Source organism: Panthera onca, chromosome D2 (genome assembly GCF_046562875.1).
Source record: "Panthera onca isolate mPanOnc1 chromosome D2, mPanOnc1 haplotype 2, whole genome shotgun sequence".
NCBI classification, from domain to species: domain Eukaryota; kingdom Metazoa; phylum Chordata; class Mammalia; order Carnivora; family Felidae; genus Panthera; species Panthera onca.
The window spans coordinates 18,516,258-18,543,890 of NC_138349.1; the positions used below are offsets into that span (position 1 = coordinate 18,516,258).

General features: G+C 46.0%; 1 protein-coding gene across 6 annotated transcripts in view; it reads left to right on the top strand.

Annotated features, from left to right (window-relative positions):
• The first annotated feature begins 1,039 nt into the window (after positions 1-1,039).
• The window catches only part of GPAM (glycerol-3-phosphate acyltransferase, mitochondrial), a 63,073-nt gene continuing 36,479 nt past the window's right edge, over positions 1,040-27,633 (top strand). For 3 of the 6 annotated variants that reach the window (XM_078434835.2, XM_078434837.2, XM_078434834.2), the window contains exon 1: positions 27,255-27,454. The gene's annotated coding sequence lies outside the window, so the exon portion shown is untranslated. Of the gene's footprint in view, positions 1,295-27,254; positions 27,455-27,633 lie in introns of those variants that run through there. The other 3 variants (XM_078434836.2, XM_078434833.2, XM_078434838.2) reach the window with 2 other exon arrangements.

Below are 27,633 nucleotides of genomic sequence, written 5' to 3' on the forward strand. Positions count from 1 at the left end.
GAGGACAGGGGAGTCCACCAGGGTGCTCCTTCCGGTCCCCCTCCTCCCAGTGATTAATTCAGTCTTTGATACAGTAGATCAAAGTAAACATCTGTTGAATGAAAGGTTGATGGAGGAGGTGGGGGTGGGGTTCTAAGGCGGAATGACTGCTAATGGGAAGGGGTTTCTTTCCGCTGGTGGCTAAGTGTTATTTGCATAACAAAGGGGTCCCCCTGAATTTCCTTTACCTATGGAGCTCTAGTAGGTCAATACAATTTAAGGGTCTTTTTACATTTCTTAGGGGCAGATAAGAATCTGACGGGACCTTCTCTCATTGAATCCTTGAAGTAATTTAGCCCGGAAGGGGCTGAGTGACAGGTTCAAAGTCACAGGGCTAGAAAGCTGCAGGGCCATTATCCACTCTCAGTCTTGCTTAGCTCCCAGCACCCACCCTCTTCATGATGCCTCAGAGGCCCAACCAAGAACTGACAGCATGAGAGGGGAGGGGGGGCACGGAAGGATGAAGATTATAGAGAAACTCAAAGTCCCTGCCAATTAAGGGTCCAAGGAAATGCATGTAGAGCATCTCCAACACGTGGGAGCAGGTCACTAGCGTCTTCACATGACTTCTTCAGGGTCACGGTCTGTAAGTTGCTCATCTGGTGCCAAATATGCTTACCCCCCATGAGCCAGCCCTGCTCAGACCCACTCAGGCTTGCTTTCTTGGCCGCAGTGAGAACTCTCTTGGCAACATGGAAGCATCCAGTCTGGGAACTGGGGGCCCCACGTGATCGCTCAGGATATTCAGTGACAGCAACTTGCGTCAGGCTCATCCAGTGAGAATGAGGCTCCTGAGCTCCTGAGGCTCACTCCCTGGTCAGAAAATCCTCATCAGGCTAAGCCAAGAAGACACCACCCACAGAATCATTAAATTATAACAAGCCCTGAAACTCGTTCCAGAAGCCTGGGTCTGTTTGTCCTTGCAGTCGGAAGGAAGCAGCTGATTGGCTGGCTGAGCTCAGACTAGCAGGCCTTATCTCCGACTAGTTATTATTTGATTAAAGAGGCCTCCTCCTGTGGTGTTTCAAAACCATGCTGGGAGAGTTTACTGCTGCCTAGGGACTTTTTCTGAGGTTACTACAGAACACCCAAAGTCCTTCAGTCTCCAGCTATACAAACAGACACCCAGAGGAGCTTTGTCCACTTCCACACCCAGGCGGGGGCTGTGTTCTGCAGAGTCTCCATCAGCTTTGCTAATCAGCTGGTTGAAAATAATTCCTTAAACACCACAGAGTCAAGGATACAGGTATTAAAGGTAATTTGGCGGGGGGGGCGGGGGGGGTCTCTAATTTCCTAGGATGTCATGGCATTCGAAAAGGGGGTAGGGGTGGAGGTCTGGGGTGCAGAGTGGAGAGCAGGAGAGTCAAAGGAAATGGAAAAAGGATGTGCAAGAAAAAAGAAATCTTGAAATTCTACAAAAGGCAAGGCCAAGGTGTGAGTTATTTGCACCTGGAGAGAGGCGTGAGCGTGATCGCGATGTATCATTCACATCTGCAGGCTTTTGCTCCCCGGGAAACCTTTCTCGAGGTCTGTCCACTCCCTTGGTATGTCTGTCATCCTTCCCCCTGGCTCAGAACCCCAAAGTCCCAGTAGGGTTTTGGGCATTATGAGAATCTGGTGGCTTTAGCTTGAAACATTGATATGATTTGCAAATGGGACAAGGCCCCCTGAAGGTTCTGCTTGGTGACACCAATCCTTGTGATGTTGACCACAGAGAGAAGAATGGGGCCGAGCATCTCATTTATGAGAATTTGTTTCCCCCTTTGCCTGGGATCTGTGTGTGATGTGCACTCTCGGTTCTCACGCCCCTCATGGCCCCAGCTCGGCCATGTGCTTGGGCTGAGAGGTCAAGTCAAAGGGCTTCCTCGCTAAGAATGCAAGCTGGGCTCTGGGCTCCACATGATGCCAGCAGGGATTTACCCACCTGGGAAGAGGATGGAAACGTCCCCTCTAATTGTTACATTTGGCTGGAGGTGCCCGAGGAGGGGAGGATATGATGCAAGACAAGGAAAACACCATTTTATTTGGGTGGAAAACAACGCTTTCGTAGTAAATCAGCATTAAAATTGTTGGGTTTTTTTCTTTCTTTCTTTCTTTCTTTTTTTTTTTTTTTGCTGTGCATTTTTGATTACTGCATTTCCTCTCTCTGGCCGTGGTGGTTGTCTTAATTTCCACATGTTTCCATCCAGGTTGTCTTCATTGTGAACTGTTTGTACCTGGGTTGCTTGTGCTGTGTCAGTTTTGGCAGGCTGTTTTCCTGGCTTTGCCCCCCCACCCCCCGCCCTGCAAACCGGCTCTGCGGGAGGGGGGCGTGGGGGGGGGAGGGAGATTCTCTTGGCAGAGGCCCCATTGGATTTCCTGAGACTATTTGGGGTAATGGTCTGAGGCGCTTGTCAAAGTCAGTCTCCTCCCCCCTCACAATTTTAAGGGAAATGGCAAGAGGGAGGTCAAATCCAGAGCGGGGAGTTGTACCTCCTGGACCTGGTTCCTTCCTGCTCTTTTGGGAGCACTTTCTCCCTTTACCATCATCCGGATGGCCTGAGTCTGCTCCTCCTCTCTCACTGTTCTCCCATCTCTGTTCTCCACACGGACACTCATTCTTTGCACCCACCATGGCGGCCTTCTTGCATGTTACCCTTTCTGCTCGGAGCACTTCCTCCCTTCCCTGCCCCCTGCTCTGGCCAAGTCAACAGATTAGTGAGGTCTCTGAGTAAAGCTTCTTCCTCTGGGACTAGGTTAGGATCCCCTGGACCTCACCTCACTGAACCCCCAATCGTGTCGTCTCATGATGGCTTGTTTCCTCATCCACTCCCTCGCACTGGCAGCTCTGTGAAGCCAGGGGCCTTGCTTCCAGCCCAGCAGTGTCTGGCACCCAAGAGACTCTTACTGGCAATAACAGGTAACACTGACGGAGAACCTTCTAGCTGCCTGGCACTGTTCCGAGGGCTCTTATGCTTTTTAACCCAGTCCTCAAACTGGGAGGTGTCAACCCATTTAACAGACAAGGGAACTGCATAAAGAAACAAGTTGGGGCACCTGGGTGGCTCCTTTGGTTGAGTGTCCAACTTCTGATTTCGGCTCAGTTCATGATCCCAGGGTGGTGGGATCGAGCCCCACATTGGGCTCCATGCTCCATCCTCTCTCCCTCTCTCCCTCCCTCCCTCTCCATTCCCCGCCCCCACCAAAAAAAAAAAAAAAAAAAAAAAAAAAAAAGAAAGGAGTTAACCTAGTAAACAGTGGACTTCAGAGCCCATGCTTTCACTCCTATGCCACAATGCCAATCTGGTGCCGAATGAATCCGTGAAAAACGAATGATAGCGGGGTAATGAATAGAACACTAGGCCACTCTCCCATCTGCTCTGTTGGACCTTTTCACTCAGCCTACTGCACATGAACCACAGTGCAGGTTGTGCGCAAGTTTCTGAGGATATGGTAGGAAATGGGCACAGACCCTGACCTGAGTTCACTTTAGTTTTGAGCTACGTCCTCTCTGTCAGGATCTGCTTTCTCCGTCAGCCTCTCACCTACCTTTGTCTTAATCACTTATGGGCTCTGACCTCATGACTGAGAGGGGCTCCAAGTCAGGAATTTGGTCCCGCCTTGAAGGAAGCATTTATAGAAACTAACACTGCCTGGATGCTTGCAGTAGATCGGGCATTGTGCTAAGGGCTTTCCCTGCCTTAGTTCATTCACCCTCCTTGTGAGGGAGGGGGTTAGCATCATTCTATGTCTTAGAGGAACCAGTTAAGGCTAAGAGAACTAACGTTCCCAAGCTGGTAAGTGCAGCAGCTGAGACTCTGATGTATCCAGCCTCATACCCGCATACCAGGGGGTTTCATAAACACTTAGCTCTGGGCTCACTGCCTCCTGGTGACTGGTCCCCTCTGGAATTCAGGCAGATATTTCTGTTTCACTGTCTGCTTCTCCAGTTGCTGAGTGGGGACCTCCTCACTGCTATGTGATCTTCAGCATTATCTTTCCTGCCTGGACCACAATCTAGCCCCGAGCTTCACAAGACCAGGGACTGGTTTGGGAGCATCTGGTCCTAGAACATCACAGCCAAAAAGCCTAAACCAAGGCCTCCAGCTTAAGGGAAACTCCAAAATCTGAAAACCTTTCTTAGAAAAGTAGTACAGCATGGGGGCGGGGGGGGGGGGGGGGAGGGAAGGGATGTCATTCAGATCCACTGCTGAATTTTGCTTTCTCCACTTGTTCTTTATGTTGTCTAACCCCCAGTTTCCTTATCTGTAAAATGGGTATCATATGTCTCTGGTGTGGTTACCTTGAATTTTTTTTAATGTTGGTTTATTTTTAAGAGATGAAGAGACAGAGTATGAGTGGGGAAGGGGCAGAGAGAAAGAAGGAGACACAGAATCCAGAATACAGAATCCAGGCTCCAGGCTCTGAGCCATCCGCACAGAGCCCGATGTGGGGCTTGAACCCACCAGCCGTGAGATCGTGACCCGAGCCGAAGTCGGATGCCCAACCAACTGAGCCACCCAGATGCCCCTGGTGCTGTTACTTTGAGAATAGAGATGTTCTGTTCACTAAATGCAGGTGTGTGCCTGCCATGTGTGAGGAACAGTGGAGAATGAGGCTGAGAAAGATCCCTGCCCTTGTGGAAGTTACAGTTGAATAGGAGACAATAAGCATTAAAACAAGAACAAAACACGCACACACACACACACACACACACACACACACACACACACACAAATAAATAAGTCATTCCCATTTGTGATGAGAAAAAAAAGAAGGACCATATTTAGGTAGGGGAGGAAAGCTCGTCAGGCAAGACCTCCCTGGTGAACCGATAGCATATGAGCACCTAACACGCCATCATGAGCAAGAATGCTCAGCACGTGTGACCCTGGCCAACCACCTGTAACTCTCTAGGATTCAGAGGCTGTGAGTATAAAGTGAGGGGGGTGGACCGAATGCTTCCTAAGGCTGAGTTGTCCATCTCTGGTATTTACAATTCCATAGCAAGACAGAGTCAGATTAAAGGAGACTCCCCTGACTTCCTGTCCAGTACTCTTCTACCCAGCTATCTCCATGGATAGAGAGAGTCTGAGTCCAAACTCAAGAAGGCCAGGGGGAAGGCTTGGCTAACTCCGTCTCCCAGAAACCCCTTTCTCTAGTGCCTCCCTCTCTTCCCCAGCTGGAGCTCAGCATCTTCACTCCCCTATGGTCACTCCCACCAGACAGAAATCCCTAAGCCCCTTCCCAGGGACAGAAAATAGGTTCTCTCTGTCCTGTCCCCCAGGTTCCTACACATCCAGCCTGGATGATTAACCCACCTGGGACAATCATCTCTGGTGGTGGAATTCCAAGGACAGGCAGGCTGGGGCAGGGAACAGAGAGCTGAGGATGTGGGGACGGGCCCATCATCTTCCTTGGCTGCCCATGAGTGCTCCCAAGGCTGCCCCCTTCCCCACCCACTCAGCGTCCTCCCCCAGGAGCACCATGTTCCTTTTGCACTGCACACAGTGTCTTTTGTGAGCCCTGCGGCCAGGGACTTAGTGACAGCTCTTGTGAAGAACTGGTTAGCATTTTTTCCAGACAAAGCCAGAAACTCTGGGAGGTGATGGGAAGGCTAAGCTTGCCAAGTGTGTTGAAAGGAAATGATCAGTTTCAGGCTCCTGAAAGAATGGTCTTCAATTCTGTCCCACCTTCCCCACGGGGGACCCTGTCCCCTTGACCTCCAAGGGCATATCGACTCTCTTTCCATCTCTTCTTCCTTACCTGGGGCCTAACTCTTGCCTTCAGCTGTCTGTTAACCAATCCCCACCTACTGCTTACTGTCCATAATGTTTAGTAGGACCTCCCAGGGACGGGTTTTAGCCAGCGATGCCTAAGGGAGCAATGATGGTGGGAAGGCAGGCTGTAGATTTGATATCTCAAGGGACATAACTGTCTTCACATGAACTCAGGATTTGAAAACCTTTGTTTGGTTGGGGAGTCAAAGATTAGATGGATGTTGAGAAAGGATCAGAAATGCTGTGCAATAGATAATATGTTGTATCAAAGCGTTTCCTTTTTTTAAAGTTTATTTATTTATTTTGAGAAAGGGGGGGGTGGGAGTAGAGAGAGAGCTCAGTGGGAGTCTCGGACTCAAAAACTGTGAGGTCATTACCTGAGCTTAAATCAAGAGGCTGGCACTTAACCAACTGAGCCACCCAGGCTCCCCAAGAGCATTTCCAAAGAGACATGGAATAGCAAGTTGTACCCAGAGGCAAACTCTCCCCAACAGGTCATAAAAGGAAAGTGGCAGGATATTTGCAGTGGGAAGCCCACCCTCACCATTTGGTCCCCAGAACCTGTAGCCTTGCTAATCTTGCCAAGGGGAAGCCTGGTTCTGCAGCCACGAGCGGCATTTCAGATGTGTATTGGGGCTCCAAGTTGTCCTGCTGAGCCAGTACTAATGAAAATACTCCATCACTCCTGATCTCTCAAGCAGCAGGGCGACAGGAACCCTCTCTCCACCCCATCCTCTCTCCTTGCCTCTGTGTGTTTTACTTACTGAGCTTTGCATTCGGCCTTTCTCTAACCTGCCCTGTGGGTCTGGTGGGAAGTTTAGCTGAGGTTGACTCTGTGCATTGGGCTTCAACACCCTGCCAGAAGTCAGGTTGACAAAAAATAAAAATAAAAAAAAAATAAAAAAAAATAAATAAATCCAAAACTACCCAAAATGAGTTTCAAAAGAAAACATCCTTTTCCCCATGAGCTAGACTTTCTCCGCAGGGAAGAGCAGTTTTTGTGGATCTTAACATGGGCGGAAATGGGGGGGTCAGAGGGGCGGTCTACTTAGTAACAGTGTGGCTGATGTTTTCTTTCTGTCAATTCCGAATCAAAAGTGACTGTGAGGCACAAGGGTCTGGGAAAATGGAACACCCTGGGGCTGAGAGCTCTTCTCTGACTTGGCAATGGCAGTACCAGTGGGATCAAGCAGCAGGCAGGCAGGCTGGAGGCTGGCTGTTCCACACCCCAGCCCTGCTTCAGCCCAGACAGCTCTGGGGACTTGGGAGAGGAGCTGAGCCTTTACTCGGGAGTCCCCTGGCACCTCCCGGGGCAGCAGCAGCCCTAACCCCCATCACACTCCCCTTGGGGCTCATTTTAATTATCTTGAGGGATGATGCTCAGGGCAAGCCTGTGGGTAGGTTGGAGGTGGGGCCCCCCCGTCCACTGCACCAGCCACAAACAGCACGCATGATTAGATAATAGAAATGTGCCCTCTAATCGTCAGACTGTGCGGGTTCATGAAGCAGCATTGTGTGTTCCTGGTGCTTTGCCATTGCTCCTTCACAATCTCCCTTGCTATACCACCAGGCCTGCCCCACGACTAACTGGCTCCTTGACTCAGGGCAACAAGGCACAGCCACTGCTCTCAAGGAACTCAAAGTCCAGTGGAAGAGATGAGTAATCAAGCAATTTAGGGTAACATCGCCATGTGGAAGACTGCCACCAAAGAAAGAGCAGCGAGGTTTATTCTCAGGGCAACTTCAGTCCCTCCAATCCGACCCTTACCTCTCCCTCTCCTTATCCTGCAACATCTTCTCTGTTCCATCTGGGTCACAAGCCAATTCTTCTCCCAGCAACTCCAGTGGCTCCTCACAGTACCCATATTCCAGACTGCAGATGAGTGCTGGCCTATGACGTTTTTCCAATCCAGGGTGACTTAAGAACTAAGGACAGAATAGCCAGTCTTTAGTACAGCTGTGTGTATTCAGAGGCTATCTCTCCTGTCTGTCTGTCTGTCGAGATGTTGAAACATTCTTTCATTTATGAAAGGATGGTGTTTGTAGATGTCAACTCAGGTTGAATTTAATTTTAATATTACCATCGGGCAGGAAAAAAAAGTTAGGATCCATTGTTTACTGCACTGTGATAGCTCAAAGTCTGGGAAGCATTGCCTAACAAACTGCCTGTCACCAAGGTTAACACCTATGTCCAAACTCAAGCGGGAGCCCCTGGGGTGTCTTTCTTAGTGTCTGATTTCCCAGTCTGTGGCAGACTGGCAGAGCTGATGTATTCAAATTCAACTCACTTCCCCAAGACACTTAGCTGGCTGTAGTGGCCAAATCCTTAAATGGACGCTCCTGTTTTCTTGGCGTCCCGGGCTGCTGTATGTTTAATGCCTTGAGTATCCAATTTCTGGGCCAAACTCATGAAAATCTAAAAGGGAATTATCCGTCTCAGAAAGTAGTTGCAATGGAAATAAAAGCAATTCGTACTCAGTGTTATCAGGATGTTTAATTTTTCATTGAAACTTCAAGATAAAAGGTGATCTTGAGAGTTGTGTTAACCCAGATCTTCGGCTTCCATTGATATGCAGCTTAGAAACTGCTGGAAAAGATGCCAGTCTGGCTTGGAGCAGCCTTTTAGGAGTCGAAGGATCTGGTATAGTTCAGATATGGTTTGGGCTTTGGAAGTCCCCATGAAGCTTGATGGATAGAAGAAAATGCCCATCAGGCAAGCCAGATCCCGGTAATATAAATGGCAAAGTTCAATCTCTTCGGTTGTGGTTGAACATTTCTGTTAAACATTGTTTAAAATAAGTGATTCATGCTAGGCTTAGATAATTTATTTTTAAAAATTTTTTAACATTTATTTATTTTTGAGAGAGAGAGGGAGAGAGAGACAAAGCGGGGAAGGGGCAGAGAGAGAGGGAGACACAGAATCCGAAGCAGGCTCCAGATTTTCTCAGCTGTCAGCACAGAGCCTGATGCAGGGCTCAAACTCAAGAACCGCAAGATTGTGACCTAAGCCAAAGTCAGATACTTAATTGACTGAGCCACCCAGGCGCCCCATTAGATAATTTAGCTGCAAGGAGGGTTTTGCTTTACCATTCTGCAATGTTGGTTTTACTTTGTGATGGCAATTGCAAAGGAGATTCTCATGTTTGGACTGAGTGCTTCTTGAGGTCAAGGGTGTGCCTTGTGTATGCTATTAGTGAACACATTCTTCTACTTCTGTCTATCTCTCTGCTGGGACCAAACACATCTCTTGGCACATAAGATGTCAAAAAATTGTTGTTGTGATACCAATAATGCAAATGCCTGATATATTTTGGAGAGAATTCATTTCTGGCAGTTTCTACCTGGGCCTAATATGATCACTTAATCATTCATTTTTCTTCAACTTGCCTATTGAATTATTAGAAGAAAATTCTTTGACTTGACAATTCTGTTTTGGTTTGCAACCCTACAAAAAGGAAGAAGTGGGCATATGGTGGGCATCAAAGACCTCTAGTGAGCAGTTTGTGTTCCAAGCCTTGGTACCTAGTTTTCTGGAACCTCCATTGGCTGCTTAGTCAGGGTCTGGGGAGCAACAGGCATGGTCCATTTGACCTTGCATAATTGTATTTGGTTTGCCTGGGCAATTTGGCCAACACAGTCTTTTCCACTTAACTCACCCTTCTTGTGGCAGGCAGCCCTCTGGCTGGTCAGCAGCCTGAGGTCCAAAGAGAATAATCTAGAAGGCTTAGGGAAGTTTGTCATCTTAGCTTTGCCATTGCTCAGTTATATGGCCCTGGGCAAGTCATCTGTCTCCCTGGGTCATGTGAACCATGGCCTGTGAACCGTGTTGGAATAGATCAGAATTTCTCAACCTTGGCACTGGCGACATTATGGGTAAGATAAGTTTTGGCTGTAGGGCTGACTGTCCTGTGCTTTGTAGGATGCCTAGCGGCATCCTGGCTTCTATCCACTAGATGCCAGTGGTGTTCTTCCCCTCTTTTGTAACGAGCAAAAGACATTTGGACACTTCCAAATGTCTTCCTAGGGGCAAAGTCATCCCCAGTTGAGAACTATTGGATCAGATTATATTTACCTCCGTCTCTGAAGCCACAGTGAGTTGTTAATCCATTCTGTTTTATCAAACACCTACCATAAGCTAGGCATTATATTAGGTTTTGTAGCCTCAGTATTTTGTACAGCTATTCCATTGAGTAAGTGCCATCTACTTCATGAAACTCTGAATTAGAGCTAGAATGGTGTCAACAGGGGCACTGAGGTAGAATGAAGAAAAGAGAAAATCTCTATTTGGACTCTTACTAGCCTCATCTATAAAACATCAACCTTATACATTGTTGTCAGGACCTGATGCTTAGTGTATATGAAAGACCTTAGATGATAGTAGACATTCAGTAATTAACCTCATTCTCCTTTCTTCTTCCTCACCCCTGAGAGAATCAGATCTGCACAAACCATTATCAGCTTTGCTCTGCTATCTCTAGGAATCTACCCTTCTCCTACCACATGCCCCCAATCTGCTCCCCAGGCAGGCCAATACCGATATGTCCTTTTGAAAATCTCCAGCTGGGTGGGTCTGACTTCAGCTCAGGTCATGATCTCAGAGTTCGTGGGTTTGAAACCCGCATCTGGCTCTCTGCTGTCAGTGTAGAGCCTGCTTTGGATCCTCAGTCTCACTCTGTCTCTGCCCCTCCCCTGCTTGCTCTCTGTGTCTCAAAAATAAACAAACATTAAAAAAAACTCCAACTATATGTTTCAAGGAGAGCCCCCACCCCACCCCCAATGTCTTCTATTGCCAGATTATTAACTTGGTGCATTTTTGAAGGAGTTGCCTCTCCCTAGTGAAGAAAAAGATTCTCCAGAGAATAACCAGAGATGAGCAGAGGCCATTGTTTTGTGTTTGCTTTTGCACAGTGACAGTAAGGAACTGAGGAAGCCCCAGGTCCTCCTCTTTGAGTCATCAACACTGCTTCTCCTGGGTCACTGATTGGGCCATGGGTTTTATCATGGGTTCTGAGTGTCTCAGGGGCAAAGATCCTGCATTGGACTTCCATGGGAGCTCCTACACCACCTCCTCCAGGGAACACATGTTGGTATTTTGTAGCCTGATATGGTGAGAAGCATCATGGTGCAGTAGTAAGCAGTTCAGGGCAAGGGAGTTTGAATCTGTTTTCTTCTCGGGTCAGACACTGACCAGGGGCTATGGAGAACATGAAGACAGTGTAACTCTTGGAAAAAATAGGTTCAGGCTCAAATCCCAGCTCTGTCACTCTCTGTTTGGCCTTGGGAAATGTATGTTACTACTCTGAACCTTGGCTGTCATAGCTGAGAAGTCTGCAATCATAAGGGTCCCTCTTCATATGGAGGTTGTATTAAATAATAGAATACGTGGAAAGCATATGGTACAATCCTGGTCATTTTTTTTTTTTTTTTTGAGAGAGAGAGAGAGAGAGAGAGAGAGCGCGCGCACAAACAAGTGTAGGGAAGGGGCAGAGAGAGAGAATCTTAAGCAGGCTCCACGCTCAGCACAGAGCCCGATGTGGGGCTCGATCTCATGACCATGCAATCATGACCTGAGCTGAAATCAAGAGTTGGATGCTTAATCGACTGCTCTGAATCCTGGAAAATATTAAGTGCTCAATAGAAATCTACTTTAATTAATAATATGTGTCATGTTAAAGAGTAACTATAAGCAGTAATAAATATGATAGGTATTACATAGCAAAAAGATGGATTTGGGTGGATTAAAAGGTATGTATGAGATTGACTTTTTCCATTACTGATGAGAAAACGGGCTTAGAAGGGGAAGCAAGGGGGAAGGGTACCCAGGTTAATGGCAGAGCTGGGGCAGATCTTACATCTCCAGATTCCCCTCTAGATGCTGGTTCTACTGTCCTGGGGTTGCTTTCCTGTGTTAAAGAAGAAATTACTCAATAACAATTGTAACATGATATGGCAGACTATTCAGGACTCTCACCAGAGGTATAGGCACCACCACGATGGGGACTTTACAGTATAGAAGACAGACCGGACTCAACTCCAAATACAGCATGGGCAAGAAACAGGGTGGGGGCCTTGGATGGAAAAGTACTAAAAGGAGACAACAAGGTTAAGGGGGACTCTGGGTAAACCGACCTAACATGATTCTTCCCTGAACACAGTTTGGGGTGGTCAGACAACACCTGGGGAATGGTGGAGGGCTAGGAGCCTGATCAGATATCGAAGGTTGGGGCTCTGGCTAAACTGACTTAGCAGCATTCTTGCGAATACTGGATTTTACAAGGAGGTGCATGGATGGGCCTAGGAGAAGGTTCAGGAGACTGACTAAAGTTTGAATTTTTGTCACCTGCTTGAACATTTAATGGCCAAGTTTAGAAAATTGCATACAAATTGAGGAAAATGCACCAGTTGGTTTAAGTACCATGTGCTGTTTTCAGAGGGATTTCTTCTTCAGAGTAAGAGAGAAATAAATATTGTTTAATGGGGTTCTGATGACCTAGGGCTGCCCTAGAGAAAATCAAGGTTTGAGCGGGGATACCTAGCCACCCAAGGCTCCAGCTACACCAGCCGGTCCTTACATACCACCAAGCGCTCTAGCACTTATTGCCTTCATCCCTCCATCTCCCACCTTCTCAAAGTTCAGCCCTTACCTCCCAGCCCAGACCCAAGGGCCTGGTAAGTTCATCTTTTGCCTTAATGCTGATACTTGGTCTCGAGAGCCACTGTGAATGACTATATAACTGAGCACAAATAGCGTTTCCCTTTCCAACGAGGCTGCAAGAGATTTCTCTGGGCTGTCTCAGACCTGTGACTCATATCTTATCTTTCACCTCTTGCCAATAAATCATGGGCTTGCTTGAGAAGAAAAGACTGAGGGTTTTAGGCTCATTGTTCAAAGAGGAAGAATTTTAACAGAGTGTCTTGCCGCACTTGGTCCTTCAATATTGACCATTTGGGGCCTGCTTGCAACGGGAGGTTATGTGGTTCTGTTTGGGTTCTGACATCATGTTCACATGATGCTGCATCACGTGTCATTACACAGTAAGTGGAACCATGGTATAAATGGAATAACTCATTTGCTTTAAGCTCTACTGTAGTCTTAAAGAATGGTCATAATTCAGTCAAGAAGTTCAATCAGTAGAGTCCTGTTTCCTACCAGAATTCTATCTCCTATTTCACTTTTTTTTTAACTAAATTAAAATTTAACTGAAAGTGGGTGTCCTTCTTATCTGAAGAAGAGGCTCACCACGCACAGAATACACATTTTAATGCTTTTCTTTTACTCCCCTCCCCCTCTTTTGTTTAACCCCTTTCTGGCATAGCACATGTCAACTGATGATTTAAAGGACGGCTCTGCAGATTATGGCTCCTGGGCCAAATCCTGGCCACCACTTGTTTTATAAATAAAGTTTTATTGGCACACAGCCACATCCATTCATTTATGTATTATCTATGTCTGCTCTCATACTACTACAGAATGGAGTAGTTGTGATAGAGACCATATGCCCAAAGCCTTAAATACTTACTAGCTAGCCCTTTACAGAAAAATTGTGCCGATTCCTGATTTAGAGTATGAGTGTTGGGGTCAAACATGCCTAGGTTCAAATGAGGCCTAGGTTACTCATTAGCATGTAACAAGCTGGCTTTGACATTGGAAAAGCATGTGACTTCTCTGAAACATAAGCTGTACAATAGACAAATACCTACTACCTTGCAGGGTTGGTGTGAGAATTCAGTGAGATAATATTTGTAAAAACTACAGCCCTGTGCCTGGCGCAGAACAAATGCTCCATAAATAGTAGCTATTCCTGAACATTCATTCCTTTAGCCAACAAATGTATATCTAGTGGTTTCTCTGTGCCACACCTGGGGTGGGGGCCACAGCAATGCTTGACACAGACAGTTCTGCCTCTCAGAGAGCTCACGTTCTAATGGAGAAGAGAGGCAGCATAAAGAAAATGAACTAGAGATCATTATCAAATAGTGATGAGCGCTGTAAATAAAATCAAATGGGATGACATACAAGAAAATGATGAGGCAGGGAATAGAAAATTGCTAACCAAGCTAAGACCTAAACATAAGAATGAATCAGCCATGTGCATATCCAGAGAAGAAATATTCTCCACAGCAGGGACAGGGAGTAAGGAGTCCCTGAACCGGGGATGAGCTTGGGATGGCCCAGGAAGACAGGTGGCCTCGGGGACTGGGGCGATGATGGAGAGGGGGATGACAGAGGTTGGCAAGGGTAACAGCATGTTGACACTTGCAGGTCTTGAGAAGACTTGAGAGGCAGGGGTGCAATCTGAGACCATAATGGAGCAGAAATGAAGTCCTTGGCCTCATTCTACGACGTTTGTTGTAAATATATGATCCTTCCTCTTTGGTCTCTGGCATTTGTTGCTGTTGGAAACCAGAAACGAGAAGGGACCTTGGGGACCCTTGGCAGAGTGGAAGCTTTTGGTTGTCGCAAGTCCATCCCACCACCCCAGCTGATCCCGGCCCCCTCATTTGGGCTTTTCTCCTTACAGTACCCCTGACTCACCCAAAAGATCTTCTGGCTGATGCTATTACCTCTTTGAAATCTTTCTTATCAGGAGCCTTTAATGCTTCTCCAGGCAGAGCACTTACGGTGAAAACCAGTTAATGTAATCTTAAAACACTCTAATAAATTTCCAGCAACATAAGACCACCAGATAATCACTTTGTCCCTAGGCTCACTCAGAATTCACAGCTCAGATCCCACAATTAGCATTTCTTTTGTGTCTGAATCATTGAACAGGCGTGAAGAGCCCCAGTGATAATATTTTGCCTTTTGGAGGTTTTAAAGAAAGCTGTCGATATCATCAGTTACCCAAACTGCCTTTCGAGTTGCTAATAGGAACAGCCAGGCTGCAGTTCCCAGTTTCAAAGCCCTGCTGCATACCTAGCTACTTAAAAGTCTGCCTTTATCTTCATTCTCCCCTTTCTTCATCATCCTCATCCTCACCAAAACCCCTTACTGGAAAGTACTTAGCTGGCTGATAGTAACTCGTACTTCCTTTACAGTGTGCAGAAATGTGTTTCGGTCTCCTCTTGCTTTAGACATTGTTAGAAGAACAAGATCCCACATGTGGCTGTCTTCCAAGCCATGCTTTCAAACTGACGCCGAGTCTTACTTTGGGGTCCCTGAATGACCGCAGAGTGGGGGGGTTATGAACCCCCTGAAATCAAATGCAAACTTCTACATGTGCCTTTTCCTCCCGCCACCCACCCCCCCCCCCCGCCCCGCCCTTGGGAGAGAATTTAGAGCTTCATCTGACTCTCAGCGTTCCCTGACTCCAAAAAGTTAGGAACTACGGCTTGCAAGACTTTAGCGACACAATCCGTAGTATAGTCATTGAAGGAAAACTCTATGCGGATTTGTAACTGGAAATGGGAAGTTGTTGGGGTTGGAGCTGGGGAAGCCTGCGATTCTGAAACACCACATTGATCAATTATGGCCTGTGAAGGCAAGTGGGATTGATACCTGGATCAAATGAGGCCTCTCTTTTTAAGGGATTAGACATTTTCTCAGGAACTCTTAGGATAATAGCAAACATTACGTATTGCCTGCTACATGCCAGGTAGTGTCCCAGTGCCTTCCATATTTTAACTCTTAATCATCACATCTACCGCATAAAGTAGATACTGTTATTAGTCTTGTTTTACAGATGAGGAAAATGAGGCACAGAGATTAAAACCATAGACTGAGTTTGCATTCAACATTCCAAGACCCTTCATAGTTCTGGATAATGTAGTTTGTCAAGCTGTAATTAATCATTCAGAATAATTACCATTTCCGATATGGCTGAATGGTGGCCGTGTTGTAATCTTCAAGCCCGTGCCTAATCAATAATAGGATTCCCTTATGTGCCACTCTGGTTTTGTGAATAAGAACAGATTGTAGGTCATGTGCAGAGGACGCCCAGCTGACTCCTCTTTTAATTAGAATTTGTCTAAGCGTCCTGTGGTTTATAAAATGGGGTTACTGACCTAGTAGATAATTTTATTGTGACTATTATCACCACTAAAAAATTCATGCCATGAACATAAGGCATGCCACGACCCTGTAGAGCTTAAAGTTAACTAAACTTTATCTCTGGGAGGTCAAAATTTCATTCATTCCAGGATTTGATCACTTTATGGGGCTTTAGATATAATTCACCCTTTACCTAGATTCTATATATTTAATAGTTAATGAGCAGGTGACCTAGGAGCTTACAGACTATCCTCTAAAAGCATCGTTTATAATTAACCTAGAGAAAACCAACATTGTGGATATTAAGGTTTCTTTAATCCCATGTAACCCATAATGGTTGCTAGGAATTCTACAATTTGTGGATGTGTGCTAAATTTACATATATGTGCCTATGATTTGTAGAGGTAAAGTAGGAACTCTGGACCAGAACTGACAGCCTTTGGAAAAAGTAACTATAAAATAATTTGATAAAGGGGACACATGTTTTGCCGTCTCCTAAGCAGAACTGGATGTGCAAGAGGGTGCAATGGGTGAGGTGTAAGTCAGCCTGGGTGAAGGGTTGGGCTCAGTGACCTGCTCAATCAGTGGTATTAACCAAGTAGGGCTAGGAGAGGGGATTGTACCCTGTGACTCTGGATTATGGAAAGCCTATTATACAATATCTTACTTTCATGTTGGAGATCGTCCTTGTAATCCATTTCAAATATTTTATGGAATAATATGATGGCTGTCAGAAAAGATTTGGTAGTAATCATAGTCAGTTGTATTATTATGCTTATTCGAGTTTTGCTTTATACCAGGTAATTTAGATAATTGGAAACTGGGTTGGTATTACTCTTTGAAAACCTTTTCTGTTGGGAAATCTGTAAGTTAAAAGCTAAAGATAGTTAAAAGGAGTATGTTTAGAGCACTCAAGAGAATGAATTTCTAAAGGAAAATCTTGGAGCCTCTATGTCCTCAAAAGTAATAAAACTAAATTTCTTTAAAAGTTTTCTAAATCGAGACTTAATTGAACTTAGATTAATCTTTTTCCTGATGAGACTTAATACATGAAGCTCTAATGTACTTTCTTCTCTTAGAAAAAAGAATACTTTCAATGCAAAGTAGTTCCGCTTCTCCTTGCCTTCGTTGTGAATTTTTTTTTTCCTTTTTGACAAAAACTGATCCTGAGGAGGACAAATAAAAATAAGTCTATCTCCAGCCATGTCTAGCTCTCAAGTATTTTCAAATTCCTTCCTTCAAGTGTACTGGGCACACGCATGTTTGCCTCCTTATCCATAGTGTTCCCTCCCCTCTGACCCAAAGATTGGGAGTGGGAGAAGAATGGGTAATCTGCTTCCTACCTCTCTACCAAGCTTGAATACATGCTTCTCCAAGACCCATAGAATCCTGAGCCCCTAAAGCTCTATGGTTCATAGATCCCTCCTTGAATCCTATTCTTAACGTTATGCTTGTCCAGGATTGTTGACAGTTGTAACAGCCATTCACGTTCTCCTTTATTAAGTAGTTGATCAATCTCATCTTGTACTTAGACATCCAACAAACACCTTGAGCATCTGTTTTGTGCAAGGCACTGTTAGATGGTAGGAAATCAAGATGGGAATGGGAGAAGTCAAGAATTTAAGAGGGACAGGCAGACATTAAATGGCTAATTCTACAATGGAGTCTTCAATTATAATTGTGATAAGTCCCATGGGGGAGAAGCATACAACAAGGGGTTCTGACCTAGTCTGGGAATCAATGAAAGTTGTCATGAGGAGGTGAGACCTGAACTGTGTTATGAAGCATGAGTCGTAGAGAAAACAGGGGGTTGTAGTAGGGACCACTGCCAGCAGAGGAAGAGAAGGGCAGTGAAAGAGAAGGGCAGAGGCATTTTTCTTAAGGAACTGAAAGCCAGCCAGTGTAGCCAAAGTCAGAGAGAAAGGGCAAGTGAGAGAAGATGAGGCGGTGAGACTAGCAAGATAAGGGTGGTGAGGTTACTTAATACCAGGTATTAGAGGCCATGTTGAAGACTTTTTTCTAAAAGTCCCTATCCTAAAAGTCCAAGGCCTTTGTCCTAAAAACTGCAAGGAACAATTTAAAGGATTTTAATCACCTGCAGTGGGGATCAGGCAGAGAAATGGGGGTGTTAGAAATGCTCAGTGTTGCATTTTCAAATGTCTGCTCTGGAGGATGTGTGGGGAGTTTGGGAGGGTGGGGGGTGGGGAGCTGACATGAGGAGTCCGGGTAGTAAGTTTTGTGCCTTCCAGGGAAGGTGGTAGTGGCCTGCATTAGGACAATGCAGATAGCGAGGAGGTAAACGGGTGATGGGCTTAAAGCTATTTAGAAGGCAAAATTGCTAGAAGTTACTGTTGGATTGGAGGCAGGAAGAGGTTAAAAATGACTCCTAGGCTCCTGGTTTGCTGAGGAGAGAGTAAGGAGAGAGAATGAAGGAGGCCTTTGAGCCAGTAAAAGTTGCCAAGGAAAAACATCTAGGTAGGGAGAAAGAAATCCAGGAAGCGTGGGATTGTGAAAGCAGAGGAAAGGTCTTGCTCCTTCCCCTAGAGCTTGAACTTGCTCAACAAACCATCAGTATCCAATAATCTGACATCAAGTTGTACAATAGTAGAGGGGCTCTGGGTAAGTCTGGGCACTCATGATCTAGTCCACGTTAGGATCCCTCTTCCAGAAGACAAGGTACTTTGTTTCCAGCTAGTCTCACAACTCCACAAACCACCTTGGACAATACCTTCCAAAAACCAAGAGTGATTTTCAGAGAAATGACTTAAGAAATATCTAGGAACAAAAAGTTTTCCTAAACCGACATGCTGTCATCATAAATGCAACAAAGGCACAGCAAAGACAAACTTTTATGATATCATATGGGGCTGGCCTGTCAGAAGCTCCTAAAGCTCTTCATTCCAGATTGGGAACTTTGCTTTATCTAGCCCAACCAGAAGGTTCTCTGAGGTTGTTTTGATAGTCATTAGGGCTGTTCATAAATGTTTGGTTAGCTTGCTTTGGACACACGACAGGATTACATTTCTTTACCCAGTTGCTTTATATAATGCTTTACCTAATGAAATGGGAACAGGAGTTAAGTCTGGATTAAGAGCCAGTACCTGGTTTCCACTCTCCATTCCTGGCCTCAGCAAATAAGGAAGTACATGTCAATAAAGAGCTTCCCTCAGTGTCCTTTATGAGCAGAGCTCCTATAATAACCTGTAGTTTACATGTATCATAGGCAAGAAATAAACTTTGTTGTCTTAAGACTCTGAGATCTTTGTTACTGTATCATAACCTAGCCCATCCTGACTGATATAGAGACACCCTTTCCAGAACAAAGTGACCTTAAGAGTTCATATGAGTTCCAAAGATTTTAGAACAAATTCTTTGCCAGGAAAGCTCAAACAAATAGGATCTCTCCTTTGTCTCCTGAGTCTCTGCAAGAGGAGACTATTACCAATCATAGTAATAGCTACTGTTTAGTAACTCTTAACCATGCAGCAGGGACTGTGCTAATAATCTTGCAGCATACATGATTCCATTTTATCTAAAATTAACCCAATAAGGAAGTGGACATGAGCAAATCCACTTTAAAAATGAGAGAATTGAGGCCTACAGAGGTTAAATAGATTGCCCAGGGTCACACAGCTGGTAGATGGCAGAACCAAGATTGGAACCCAGGTTGTCTGGCTCCAAAGTCCTTGCAGAGTTCTCATTCTGCTAGAAGGTTCAGGGTTGGCCTACTGGTGTCTTGACTCACAGCTCAGTTCTTAAACCAACTTCATCTGAGTGTTTTATAGAGTGGGGTTTAAAACATATGCTTTTCAGACATGGGACGTGACTATTCTTAGCTACCAGGCTCTTACCTAAGCTGGCTGAAATGTATGTTACGTGTTTGTGCTTTTTAAAAACAATTTTTTTAACGTTTATTTATTTATTATTGACAGCTGGAGAGAAAAAGAGCATGAGCAGGGGAGGGGCAGAGAGTGGGGGAGACACAGAATCCGAAGCAGGCTCCAGGCTCTGAGTTGTCAGCGCAGAGCCCAATGGAGGGCTTGAACCCACGAAATGCGAGATCATGACCTGAGCCAAAGTGGGATGCTCAACCAACTGAGCCACCCAGGTGCCCCTGTGTTTGTGCTTTAGAATCAGATAGATCTGAATTTAAACTGGGGTTCTACCAGGTACTAGATTCGCTTAAGCTCTTGCTGTGCATCAGTTTCCCCATCTGAACAATGGGGGTAATAATCCTTCCTGGCTTATGGGGCTGCCCTTGTTTTTCTGTTTGTTCTCAGATGCCCTCTCCATCCTTCCCTGCTCTACTTTATGTCTGGGAGAGGAGTGGACCCTGCAATCTCATTCCTTAGGCTTCTCTGCAGCTTGCTTCAGCCAATAGGAGGGGCTTGCAGGTGGTGGGAGGGCAGAAAGAGGAGGAAGCCAGGGAGGGTGTCCCTCCGTTTTTCAGGTGGCTCCTCCAGCAGGGGCAGCTCTGTGGTTTTGGCTCTTCCTAGGCAGCCCCTCTTTCCTTGGTCTCAAATGTTGCTCTGGCTCCTGGTTCTGTTAATATCTTCCTTTGTTGTTCCAGCCCTAGGATGGTGTCTGCTATTGGAAATCTCTGGGCTGCCTCACAGTCCCCTTTTGTTCTTTCAGCTTTTTTAAGACCTTTCTAAGAAGGATTCTGTATGAAAGTCCCACTTCCAGTGGTCTGGCCCGAGCTGTTTTCTAGATTGTGCCATGGCTGATTTAGAGGATTGTTTGAGATAATGCCCGTGAAGTATTTAGAACAGGGCTTGGCGCATAAAAAGTGCTCAAAGGTAGCTTACGAAATGTGCTCACTTTCCTCTTAGGGACATACTCTGTGGCCAGTTTGCCCCAGGCAGGTGCCTGCCTGCATGATAGCCTCTGAGTCATGCCCCGTCCTCCTTCTTCCAGGCTGGCCAGGTCTGTGGACCTGGGCTTCTGTTTTGATTCATCTTACTCTAATTTTTACAGAATAAAGGGCATGCGAATTCCTCCATGACATTTTTGACTCATGTCACAGTGTTGTTTTTAATTTTCAAAACTTCTTACTGTGGCTAAGAAAGCACTGCTTCATCTTGGGATAAAGGAGGCTTGGCTGGCCAACACCTCCCTCTGCCCCATTCCCCCTTCCTCCACTGCAGCCCGCCTGCAACTCTGTCTCTGTCAACTCTGTCCTCCTGCAGGGCTTTGGCACATGGAATTCTCCCTTCTTGGAAGGGTCTTTTCTGGGCTCCTTTCAGACAAGGTCCTTTGCACACCACAGCCTCGGGGTAGCTGCTCCCTCCTTAGAGGTCCTCCCTGACCACCTTCTCTACTGCTGCTCACTGCTGTTGACCTCTGTGACAGAGGCTGTTTGGATCTTCATTGTACTTTCCACGACTTGTCTCCGTCCCAACATGCCACACACCATTAGACTTTTAACCCCACAAGGGCAGGACCTATGTGTGACATCCCCATATCTTCATCTTGTATCCTCAGTGACTAAGAAAGACTATCTTAAAGGCACTCTTGGTCAGTATGTCACAAAAGAAAAGATGCTGAAATAATCTCATGTCAAGGGTTCGTAGAAGTCCAACAGTGATGATTTTGGGGGTCCTCCTCCTCTCCCTTACCCAGGCACTTATGCAGAAAGCTTGAAATCCGGTCTCCTTGACCTCTGCTCCCTGCCCAGGCCCCGCGTAGTGTGTGGACCTCCATCCCCTTCACAACACGCTCGGCCACTGGGATCTTCACTGAGGCTCCCAAGACTCTACATTCAGCCCTCTCAGTCTTCCTGGGGTCACTCTCCTTCTGCAGACCGGCCGCCTCCAAGGCCCTCCATGAAGCAATCTCAGACGGAATCCAGAACCAGTATCCTCAACACCTAACCCCTCCTCAGCGCCGTGCTGGTCCCCAACCCGTTCTCAGACAACCTCTTCTCACACAATCCAGCTTACTTCCACAGGAAAAACAAAGGGCCCATTCAGGTTTTGTCTTCTTGGTGGCCAACCCAATCATTAGTTACTGGGTTTTTTGTTGTTGTTGTTGTTGTGTGTTTTTTTGGCTTTCAGCAACAAAAAGGCTGCTAATTGCAATTACTTAGCCTCCCTTAAGGGCTTGGGGAATCCAGGGTCTTCAACCAAAGAGCCTGGCTACACTCCTGGGAGAAGGGGAAAAATACCTTTCATTTCTTAAGAATGAACTGACAAATTGTAAAAAAAGAAAAAAAGGTGACTTGTAAGCTCTTTCTTAATTAGCCTGCTTTACTAGTTGCCTGATCCAGTGCCCCAGATCCCTTCTGGAGCCGGTGCCCTGCCCTGAGGCATAGCTCATGGCTGAAACAAAGTCTGGATCCCTACCTAGTTCCTTCTGGCCTTCCTTCTTGGGGGTAGGGGGCTGGGGGTGGGGCTGGGTAGCCCCTTGGGGGTAGGGGGCTGGGTAGCTGTCAGGTAGCCCATCCTGTAGGAGATGCCAAGACAGAGCTTCCAGAAGCCTGACGGCCTCCTGCTTGGGCTATTTGAAGTTTGTGGCTTAATTTACTACTAAAGCAGTTTTTAGACGAATTGAACTCCTTATTCTGCCACAAATGTGGTAAACTTGAGTCAGAGGGATTCCATTCTCTTCTGGTCTAGGATTCTTTCTAAATGTCTGGCTCTGAGGTCACTTCCATTGCTACAAGCCCCCACAAGATAGACTGGCAGGGACTTTTTTTTTTTTTTTTAATTTTTATTATTTTTTAATTTAAATCCAAGTTAGTTAACATATAGTGTAATAATGATTTCAGGAATAGAATTTAGTGATTCATCCCTTACATATATCACCCAGTGCTCATCCCAAGTGTCCTTCTTAATGCCCCTTCCCCGTTTGGCCCATCCCCCCACCCAACACCCAGCCAGCAACCTTCAGTTTGTTCTCTGTATTTAAGAGGGTCTTATGGTTTGTTTCCCTCTCTGTTTTTATATTAATTTTGCTTCCCTTCCCTTATGTTCATCTGTTTTGTATCTTAAATTGGCAGGGACTATTTCTTAACTCTTTCTCTCTCCCCCCACCCCCATATATTTCAGTCATTATAGTGGCTAGAATTGTGCTCAAAATTAAATATGAGTCAGACACTCATTTGCTTGTGAGTAACAGAAAGTAAGATTATCGTGGTTTAAACAGATAGAGATTTAACAAAATGCAGAGGTATGTGATTGGTGGCATTGGGTTTGGACATCAAGTTACGGAACAAATGGGGGAAAAAAGTGAAAAAGAAGCCGTGCCAGCTCCCTGTTCCCTTTTACTAAGAAAGAAAAGCTTCTCTGGAAATCCTCGAATTTGACTTTCTCTTAGGTCTCATTGCCCAGAACTGGGTCACATGACCATCTTGGCTGTAATGGATAGTTGGACTATGTATGTCAGAGCATGCCTTTATTTTGTCTTATTTTTGAAATATATCTATTTGGGGAAAAGAATTCTAGATTGAGTTTTTCTTTGAGTACTTAAAAGATGCTACTTTCCTGACTTGTTTGCAAACTTCTGTTGAGACATCTGCTGTCATTTTATCTTTGTCTCTTTACATAGATATGCATCTTTTTTTTAATTAAAAATTTTTTTTTTACATTTATTTATGTTTGAGAGACAGAGCACAAGTGGGGGAGGGGCAGAGAGAGAATGAGACATAGAATCTGAAGCAGGTTCCAGGCTCTGCGCTGTTAGCACAGAGCCCGATGCAGGACCTGAACCAACAAACTGTGAGATCATGACCTGAGCCCAAGTTGGACGCCTAACCGACTGCGCCCCTTAATTTTTTAAATATTTATTTATTTTTGAGAGAGAGAGAGAGAGAGAGAGAGAGAGAGAGAGAGAAAGGGAGACACAGAATCCGAAGCAGGCTCCAGGCTCTGAGCTGTCAGCCCAGAGTCCGACGCAAGGCTCAAACCCACGAACCATGTGATCATGACCTGAGCTGAAGTCGAAAGGTCAACACACTGAGCCACCCAGGCGTCCCTTTTATTCCACTCTTTTAAGATTTTCACTTTAGCACTGGTTTTAAGCAATTTAATGGTGATGTTCCTTAGTATAGTTTTCTATGTATTTCTACTTAGAGCTTGTTGAGCTTCTGGGATTTGTGAGTTGATAGTTTTTACCGAAATTGGGAAGTTTCCAGACACTATGTCTTGGAATTTTTTTTTCTGCCTGTGCTGACTCCTCCTCACTCTCATATTTGCTTCAGGGATTCCACCTGCATGTATGTTAAGCTCATGGATACTCTGCTTATATTTTCAGTCTTTTTATTCCCTCTGTATTTCATTTGGGATAGCTTTTATTGCAATGTTTTCAGGTTCTTTAACTTTTGTTTTTTTTTCAGTAATATTTAATCTGAAAGAAATGTAGGGGTGTGTGTGTTAAAAATCTCAGACAACGTTCTTTTAATTTCTAGGCGTTTGCTTTGGGTCTGTTAAAAGATTCCATGTCTCGACTTCTTTTGGCCACATAGAATACAGATCTAATTATTTTTTTTTTTAATTTTTTTAAATGTTTTTATTTTTGAGACAGAGAGAGAGAGCATGAGCAGGGGAGGGGCAGAGAGAGAGGGAGACAGAATCAGAAGCAAGCTCCAGGCTCTAAGCTGTCAGCACAGAGCCCGAGGTGGGGCTCGAACTCACGGAATGTGAGATCATGACCTGAGCTGAAGTCGGACGCTTAACCGACTGAGCCACCCAGGTGCCCCTCGAATTATTTTTTAATGTCCTAGTTTACTGAGTCTGTAATCTCTGTCATTTCTGTGATTCTTTCAATTGATTCATTTTTCTCTGTATATGGACCATTTTTTCCCACTTTTTTTTTGTATGCCTGATCATTTTCAATTGGTTGCCAGACATTGTGAATTGGGTGCTGGATTTTTCTGATTTCCTTCAGAAAAGGAATTTCATTTCCTTTTCTGATTTCCAAGTACTGTTGGGCCTTGTTTTCGGACACTGTTCTTGGAATCGGTTTGATCCTTTTGGGGCTAGCATTTAAGATTTGTTAGGTAGGACCAGAACAGCAATTACCCTGAGGTTATTTTTACTCCACTCCCAAGGCAAGACCTACTGAGTCATATATTATGAGGTTTCTGATCTGGGTGCCAGGATCGGGTCCTGTTCCTGGTCCTGTATGATCGCTGGGTATCTTTCCACTCTGACTTGTGGGAACAGAACCAATTCCCTGTCCCATGCAACCTTTGGTGATTGTTCTCTCTCTCTGTCTAGGTGGCTCTTTCCCTGGCCTTGGTTAGTTTCCTCCCATTCACGTGCTAATCAGCTGAAGACTGGAGCATGACCTGTAGGTCTTCACAGCTCCTCCTAACACGTGTAGTTCTCTTCTCTCTAGGTCTCTACTCCCAGCTCCAGCTGTTTGGGCTTCCCTGGTCTCCCGATTCTATCTCCTCAACTCAGGTAGTCTGTCTAGCTTTTTCTGGATCCCCCTCTCTGCACTGTTGTCTGGCACCTGCCTTAGTAAGCGGAGTGCTCACCTTATTCGTCTGCTCTCTCTTATGGTCTGCCCTGCCCTGCCCTGCTGCCTATTTTATTTCTTTAGTTGTTTTAGTAGGAGAGTAAATTCAGTCAATGTTGTTCCATCTTAGCTGCCTTAGCTGCTGGATTACTATAAATTATTGTTGTTCTGTTGATAAAACAGACTGCTGAGGTTGTCAGCTGTTTCCGAAACAACTCTCCTTACGTAACCTGAAACACCTTGCATTGCAATCCACATCTCCTGCAAGTACAGTTCATCCTTGTGCAATGGATGTTACAGAAGAGTAACTACAAATAAATTCTGTGAAAGAAAATGTAATTTTCCCCTCTGGCTTCCATTTCCATTCCTGTAATGCTCTCTCTCTTTCATTTCACATTACTTTCTCTTTAGCTGTGACTTCAAACCCTGAGACGTTCCTCTGTTTTCTTTTTTTCTTTTTCTTTTTGGTCAGGGACCAGAAATCTATACACAAAATGTCATGACGTTTTGGGATTTGAATTCATGGTATTCTAGTCAACATAGCCTTTGAAGACTTAGGTGTGTGCTTGGAGTTAAGGTGTGTGTGGGTTTGAATAAACACAGGAATTTGGACTTCAAGCAGCTCAATCTTTTTTTTTTTTTTTTCTTGCATCGCCACTCCTACAGTTTTGGATTGTTTTAAAAAAAGGACCCCCCTGAATTCTGAGATGAATTTAGAAATAGAAGCTGAAAGTTCAAGAAAAGGAACTCTTGTTTTTCTTCTTGTTCCTCAGCTTTAAGAGTAGCTATTGAGGGTTTACCATAAATGAGTGCTGTTTTTACTGAGACCGAGAAAAGTCACTGATTTTGACGATGAGTTCCTACTCTTGTGGAAGAATGACACAGATTGATAAAGACCCAGAATGTGGCACCTGGGTAAATCTGTGAGCTTTCACAGAAGGGTGTGATTACTGAGGGCTGGAGAAGTTAGGGAAGGCTTGGGGACCTAGTTCAGGAAAGAATGATAGAATTTAGAAAAGAGTGGTGTGGGCACGATTAAGACTACGGGAACCCGTGTTTTGACTAGGGACAACCAGAGAGGTTGCTGTAGGAGCTCCTCTTGGCGACTGCGGGAAAAGTCGAGGCCTATCTGTTGGAGGCCTACGTGCCAGGCTCCGGCATGTGGACTGTGGAGAGCTCTGGATGGTTTTTGATGGGGGGACGCGGAGGGCATGTTTCGATAGAAGTGGGGGTTAACGTTCATAGAGGAGATGAGGACTGGCAGCAGAGGTGTGAGACCAGGGACTCTGCTGCGTCTTAATCACCTTCGTATTCCCATCTGCCAGTTCAAACAATGTTTGTTGTTAAGGTGCGGGTAAAACGTTATCTTTTGCCTTCCGAATTGCTAATGTTCTTGATAACCACTGGCCTTGTCAATGGCATGACAAATATTGTGAAAGAACTTCCTTGTGACCCCAAGTTATTTTGTTTGAAGGGTTAGAGGTAGGCAGATTAGGACTCGGGCTCTTTTAAGCCTTATTTATTTTTCTTTCAACTCATTTTCTTCCATTGTAAGGAAAAGGCACTCAGCCACTGTTAACAGACATTACACAACAGGGCCGCTCCCGATCCGCAGCTCCCCCAACCCTGACAATTTCTGCAGAGTCTTACAAATTTCCTAACCCCACACACACGCACAAGGGAACCAAACGGCCCAGGCGAACACTCCCCAAAGAGCGAGGCGGGGATACAGACCTCCAGATAGGCAGAGTTGACACAATGGAGCCTCAGGCGCACGTGCAGCAACGCGCAGGCGCGCGCACACGTGACTCTGCGCCGAGGCAGAGTAACCTTCCGATTAGGCGCTCGCGCTCCGTTATTGGCCCCACCGGCCCCCTTGTGTGCGCACGTTCTATTGCGATCCGAACGCGGAGCCCGGGCGCCGCGCTCCCCCCCCCCCCCCCCCCCGCCCACGTCTGAGGTCGGCCCACTCCCTCCGGCTCCGCTCACTCGCGGGCGCCGCCTGCGTCATCGGGACGCGACGTTGCAGCAGCACCGGCGGAGACTTGAAGTGCCGGCAGCTGCAGCAGCCGCAGCCGAAGCCGGCGCAGCTGCCGGGTGCGGACCGCGAGGGCGAGAGCGGCTGCGGGAGGCTGCTCGGGCCCGGAGTGCCGCGCCAAGTGCGTCGTCGCCCTCTCCGTTGGACCCGGCGCGACGCCGGCAGGTTGTTCTCATCCCCCCCGAGCTCCGGGGTTCCTCCTGAGAAGTGGGCCCGGCTCGTGCTGGGTGGGGGGGTCGGGATGGTTCTGTCCCTGGGAGACCCGGCCGCGGTGTGGGCTCCCCTGGAGGAGGAGGGAAGTTCCCGTGGACTGAGTAGCCTACGCACCTCATTGCCTTTGAGGC